Below are 6,945 nucleotides of genomic sequence, written 5' to 3' on the forward strand. Positions count from 1 at the left end.
AGCAGAGGTTGTCATAGTTCAAATGTCCAAATCTAGCATGACATAATAAACTTGATGGAAGAGTACCTTCTTCATGATGAGAATTGTATGAGAAATGTTGTGCACGAGTGGAGGTTCCTTGCAGCTTGAGAAGCCTTTCTTCTTCTATTCCCCTCATGACAAGTGAGTGGTCAGATGCTTTTCTCACCTCAAGCTTGCCATCAAACATATGAATGGAGTGACCTTGCTAGCAGATGTGAACCAAGGATGGCAAGTTTCTCTTCAGCTCTGGGAGATATAGAACATGGTGCAGAAGAAAGTCTGGAAGACCAGGCAATTTAAGCCTAATTGTGCCAAGCCCTGATGGCTTGATTTTTGATTGGTCTAAAAGTTTACTGTTCCATCAACATTGTCGATAAATTCTTCAAAAAAAATCCTTCCTATGAGTCATGCAGTAGGTTGCTCCTGAATCAAGCAACCAATTATTTTTCCAAGAAGCAAGTGAATCATTAAATAAATCTTCATTGACTCCAATGTTACATTGTGCCACAACATAGTGAGCAGATTTAGGTGCTTTACCTTTGTTTGTATCATTAGTTTTACCTTTCTGTTGGTTTCTTTGCTGCTCAATTTTGTCCCATGGTAGCTTGCATGTAGAGGCATCATGTGATCCATTTCTTTTACAGTGAATGCAGTGCAAATCTACCTTTTCTCCTTGAGAATGTCTACCCCCCTGCCTCTAAAATATCTTCCTCTTCCTCTTCGACCACCTCTTCCTCTTGAAGAATCTTGAGCAGGATGCTTTTCTTTATGAGCAAGGAACACAACCTCTTCAGAAGATTCAAGGGTTGTCTTATTTCCAAAAGCTTTCTCTCTTTCAGCAAACTTTTTCACAAGAGAGTCAAAGGTGATATCTTTGAGATTTCCATTTGCTTGCAATGACTCAAGATAATTGGAGTAAGTAGGATAAAGTGCCTTGAGAAAAGAAATAAGAGGAATATCCAATTAAACCTTAGTGGATTTAATATCATGCATTATAGACTTTACTTCAGATGCAAGAGCAAGAGGATCATTATTTTACAGTTCAAGAGTGAAGAGTTTAATCATGAGTTGAACAACTTCAAGTGTAGAATGTGAGTCATAGAGTTCTTTCAGCTTTTGTAGGGCTTCAAAGGTAGTTGAAAATAGTGAAATATGGTGACTTACCTCTTCATTTACAGATGTTGTGATTAATGCATAAGCTTTGCTATTCTTGTTTTCCCAAATGACGAGCTCTTTCTCTGAGGTAGGCTGTTCTGGTTGTTTGTCTCTGTCTCCAAAACACACTCCTTTCCACAACTCATTTCAAATGAGGGTGTGTTTTATCATCTGGGACCACTCAGGATAGTTCTCCTTGCTAGTGAGAACTATTGCCACAATAGATATGATTGAATGCATTGTAAAATCTGTGTACAGTGGGAGAAAAAAAATCGCTCTTCTAGGGGTAAAACAATTTCAATTTGCACTTGCTATGTAAAAGATAAAAAATGCATTGTAGTTTTCAAAACACTTTGCTATGGCGAAGTCTTCAAAACACTTTAAATGAAAATTGATTTATAAAACATTTCCCAGAGAAATATTCATATCAGCAATGCACTGTCAAAAATTCTCTTTCAAATCAGTGCCAGAACAAGTTCTCCACGTTGTACGTGACCATATAATTGGATGACCAAATGAGCCATTACATTAGAATGCACAGAGCTCATACAGCCAGATCACGACTACAATGGGTTCTTCACCGGAAAACCAAAAAAGCTCGCAGAGCCATTACATTACCATGTCAGGCCGTTTTATACCATGTCAGGACTTTTTATCAGTCAGGAGGCTGACGGACATCTTGTTTATTAGTTAGCAGGTTGACAGACAACTTGTTATTAGTTATGCATGCAAACTGGAAGAACAGAGAAGCGTTTATGCTGGCTAATGATGATAAAAAAACTTAAGGGAGCTTGTGAAAGAAATGGATAATGGCAGAGAGGTCACATTGTATTTCTTTTTATGGAACACTAAGGGTTCAGGGCTGTCATGCCAAGGATCTATTACCAATGATATTATAACCATGACTGAAAGGCGTATACAAATTGAATGGTATATAGAGTGGATGGAGAGGCCGAGGTGTATAATGCAGTTTTAATACATAACTCACAGCGTGCGATTGTTGGCACTTATAGCTTATGGAACTCACAGCAAAAGGGTTTTATAACACTACATAATACAATCAAGATATACGTACAACTCAATACCATTTGCGCAGGAAGAAATAGCACCTCTAGGAAGCAGTGCCATACACCACAACACCTTTGGCCTCAGTGCATTCAATGCAACAACCAACTCCAATGCAACGAATTGACTCCTTTAAGAGGTAATGCACTTCAACGAATATATTAAAAAATGAATGAGATTTGGCAGGGATTTGACAGAGATGTCAGCCTACATAACATGGGTAGAATATAGGTAGAATATGCAGAAGGGAGTTACAAAGCAGAGGGAAGCTAAAAAAAATGGTGTTGGCTCTAATACCATGTCAAGCCAGGCAGTAACTCCTCAAGGCAAAAATGATTCGTATGTATTATTCCATCAGGTAGGTCTTCATTCTATACATGAGGGAGAGACTGTTCACTTCATCTCCCGATGACTGTTCATATTACTTATTTATCTATTTACATTATATTCACTCAATCCTGACGATTAGGTGTCAATAGCTTAAAACTCAAAATTTCACCCAGTTTGACTAGCAGTTGACTTTTTCTATTCTTAGTAGTAAATTTGTAATGGTTAATGATGTAATATGATGTAAACATGATGAAAAATAACTTGAGGGGGTAGATACATCAGTTAGATGTGGTTTGAGGTTGAATGAATCAATTTCCATAGTTTTAGAGGCAAGTTGTTCCACTGCCTATTTTCTAGTTCCTAGTTTAGATGTTATTGAAACAACTCCTTGACTCATGGATTTGACCCATAATGGCTAGCATAGGTGGTTTGATGCCTATATTATGTAGTTTCTTAGTCATTTGTAAATTTTGGACTCTTATGGATGCATTGAGCACTATTGTAAATCACTTCTGCAGTTTGGCAAGGAAATGAACTAGGGTTTTGCAACATTTTGTGGGATTCTTGTGGTAATGTGTCTTGGCATTGTTTTTTCCTCTGTGATTTAGTTTCTCCTATGTGTATATGTTACAGCATCTATTTATTTCTTCATAACTAAATGAATCAAGAGAATTAGGTAGAATCCATTAATATTCAGTGCTCTGCCTAGAGGATACATTTAGTTTTTAATGTTTTCTGCTATTTGAAGAGCACTCATGAACCTTGCATGCCCTCTCCAACACCTCACCAGTATTTAGACTCACCATCACATCCAATTCAAAGTGCTAAAACACTTGCCTACCTCGCCCCACAGAAACCTCTGCAAATATGAGTTGATTTCCTTGACCAAAAGCTATCTTCCTCATTTGATCCAACAACCAACCATTAAAATCAATCAAAATCCTCTTAACAAATATACCTAGCATAAAATCAGCATTAACTTTTAGTTATCTCAAGCCCTAGTTTCCATATTATAATTGAGATTGACAAGGAGAGAGCCCTCTCCCGACCTGGTAGGGCTAGCTACCAGGTTAAGCGTGGTTTGATGTTACCCTAGACCTGCCTTCCTTTAGCTTGAGGTAGATTTAGGCATTAACAGATAACTTGATGTATATCTGATTGATGATGATGCCTTGATACTTCTTATTGATATATGCAATGATCAGATCTGACAGTGAACAGGTGGAATACGTTTAGGGGGAGAACATGCTATGCTTCTAACAAAGCATTGTTGACATTATGTTTAGAAGTCTTTTCAATGATGATAATGCTTATAAACTTCCCATGATGAAATCTCAGATGATACTTGTATTGATTGGGGTTACATAGTTGTTATTCAAATCAGATTTACAAATGATTGTGGATGACGTTTTGATGATGTATACAGTACATATATGTTGCTTACATGGTGATCCTCATAAGGACAAGGAGTACAAAGCTTGAGTACACAAATTCATTAATTGATGATGAGCCACTAATTTCTTCTATGTTGCTGTCATCATGCCTCCAAAGATGCATAAAGTTCATATGGTGCAGATATGATGCAAGATGGTTGAATCTTGACAAATGACCATGAGCTTATGGTATGCTAGATACATATTGATGGGTCCCTATAATACTAGTGATTACCCCATAAAGGTCATAAGTGTGCTGAGAAGAAATTATTCTACATAGATTGTGAAGAGGAAGAAGAAAAGGAGCAAGAAAGGTCAAAAGAAGAGGATATACTCCAGGAACAAAGCCTAGATGAAGAACAAGTAAATCCGACCATATATTGTAATGCATTGGCAGGAATTACCACTCAAACCATCAAGATAGAAGGAAAAACCAAGAAGAAAAAGGTAATAGTGTTGATTGATTCAGGAAGCACCCACAATTTTATTCATTGTAAGGTAGCAAAAGAATTGAATTGCTTCCTATATCCAGCACCAGAGTGTCAAGTGATGATTGCAAATGGAGAAACAATAAATTGCTCTGGGAAGTGCCATAATATCAAGCTATCCATGGGAGAATATGTATTGACTAGCCCAATGTTTTCCATTCCAATGGGAGGTGCTGATGTTGTACTAAGATTCCAATGGCTACAATCCTTGGGTACAATAGCTTTTAATTTTCAAGAACTTTTCATCAAATTTTCTATGGAAGGAAAGGAAGTTGAATTAAGGGGTATTGCAGGGAAACCAGGAAAGATAATCAGCTCTAATGGTATGACAAATCTTCTAAAAAAGGAGCAAAGAGGTGTAATTGCACAATTATGTTCGCTAGATGTTTCCACATTAGAATCATCTATTTCTCTAGATCTCCAAAAAGTCCTGGACAATCATTCCAAGGTATTTGAGACTACCAAAGGTCTCCCACCTATGCATGATCATGATCATGCTATTCATTTGATTCCAGGAAGTGTTCCTCCAAACATCAGGCCGTACAGATATCCCTATGTCCAAAAGAGTGAAATTGAACGTATGGTTGCAGAAATGCTAGAGGCTGGTATAATTCAACCAAGTCAAAGTTCTTTCTCTGCTCCAGTAGTATTGGTGCACAAGAAGGATGGATCATGGCACATGTGTCCGGATTAGAGGGAGCTCAACAAGCTCACTATTAAAGATAAGTTCCCCATTCCTGTCATTGATGAATTACTGGATGAATTGCATGGATCAATTTACTTCACCAAGTTGGATCTTCGTTCAGGATATCATCAAATCAGAATGAAGACTGAAGACATTCCGAAAATAGCATTTAGAACACATGAGGATCATTATGAATTTTTGGTCATGCCTTTTGGACTTACCAATGCACCTTCAACATTTCAAGGTTTGATGAATTCAATTTTCAAACCATTCCTTAGAAAATTTGTGTTAGTATTTTTTGATGATATACTAATCTACAACAAGTCTTGGAAGGATCATGTTGAACATGGTGACAGGGTGCTACAACTATTGGAGGAGAAACAATTATATGCAAAAAGATCCAAATGTTTCATTGGAGTCCAGGAGGTGGAATATCTGGGTCATATTGTATCTCATGAAGGAGTTAAGGTAGACCCTAGAAAAATTAAAGCCATTAAGGAATGGAAAATCCCCACATCCATAAAGCATCTGCGAGGATTTCTTGGGTTGACAGGGTATTATCGCAAGTTTGTTAAGAATTATGGGAGAATAGCAGCACCTCTAACAACATTATTGAAGAAAGATGCATTTTCATGGACTCCGGAAGCAGCAAAGGCCTTTGAACATCTTAAAGAGGCAATGTGCCAAGCACCGGTCTTAGCTACACTGGACTTCACAAAAACTTTTATTGTGGAATGTGATTCTTCAGAAAATGGAATTGGTGCTATTCTAATGCAAGATGAAAGACCCATTGCTTTTGAAAGTCGTCCAATCAAGGGAAAGTTTTTAAGCAAAGCTATTTATGAGAAGGAAATGTTGGCAATACTCCATGCACTTAAGAAATGGCGACCCTACCTAATGGGAAGACACTTCAAGGTAAAAACGGATCATGCTAGCCTTAAATACTTTTTAGAAAAAATATTATCCTCTGAAGAGCAACAAAAGTGGGTCACAAAGATGTTGGGTTATGACTTTGAAATCATCTACGAAAAAGGGAAGCAAAATGTGGTGGCAGATGCACTCTCAAGAAAGGATGAGGATGTGGAAGCATTGTTGTGCGCCATTTCTATTATCCAACCAGATTGGATAAATGAAGCAAGGGAGGAATGCAAGAATGACGAAGAAGTGTGGGCTCTTATTCGAAAGTTACAACAAGATTCCAGTACGTCTGATACATTTAGCTGGCAAAATGATTCGTTATGGTACAAAGATCGCTTATACCTCTGTAAGAATTCCCAGCTAAACCAAAAGATTCTTATGGAATTGCACACTTCTCCCTTTGGAGGGCACTCAGGATTTCTAAAAACTTACCACAGGGTTAAGAAGGAATTTTTTTGGGATGGCCTTAAATCAGATATTCAAAAATTTGTGGCGGAATGTTTGGTTTGCCAGGAAAATAAAGTTGAAACAATTAAGACACCAGGTCTATTACAACCTTTATCCATTCCAAGCCAACGTTGGGAGGAGGTCTCAATGGATTTTATCATAGGTTTACCCAAGTTTGAGGGAAAGAGTGTCATCATGGTGGTAGTTGACAGACTTAACAAGTATGCACACTATTGTGCATTATCACTTCCATTTAAAGCCAGTACAGTTTCTACTGCAATTATGGAAACAATTCAAAAGCAACATGGAAACCCAAAGATTATTGTAAGTGATAGAGATCCCATTTTCATTGGAAATTTTTGGACAGAATTATTTTCTTGTCTTGGTACTCAGTTAACTCATA

The sequence above is a fragment of the Pinus tabuliformis genome, chromosome 7 (genome assembly GCF_031772625.1).
Source record: "Pinus tabuliformis cultivar Carrire ecotype Pingquan chromosome 7, CPIR1, whole genome shotgun sequence".
Taxonomy (NCBI): domain Eukaryota; kingdom Viridiplantae; phylum Streptophyta; class Pinopsida; order Pinales; family Pinaceae; genus Pinus; species Pinus tabuliformis.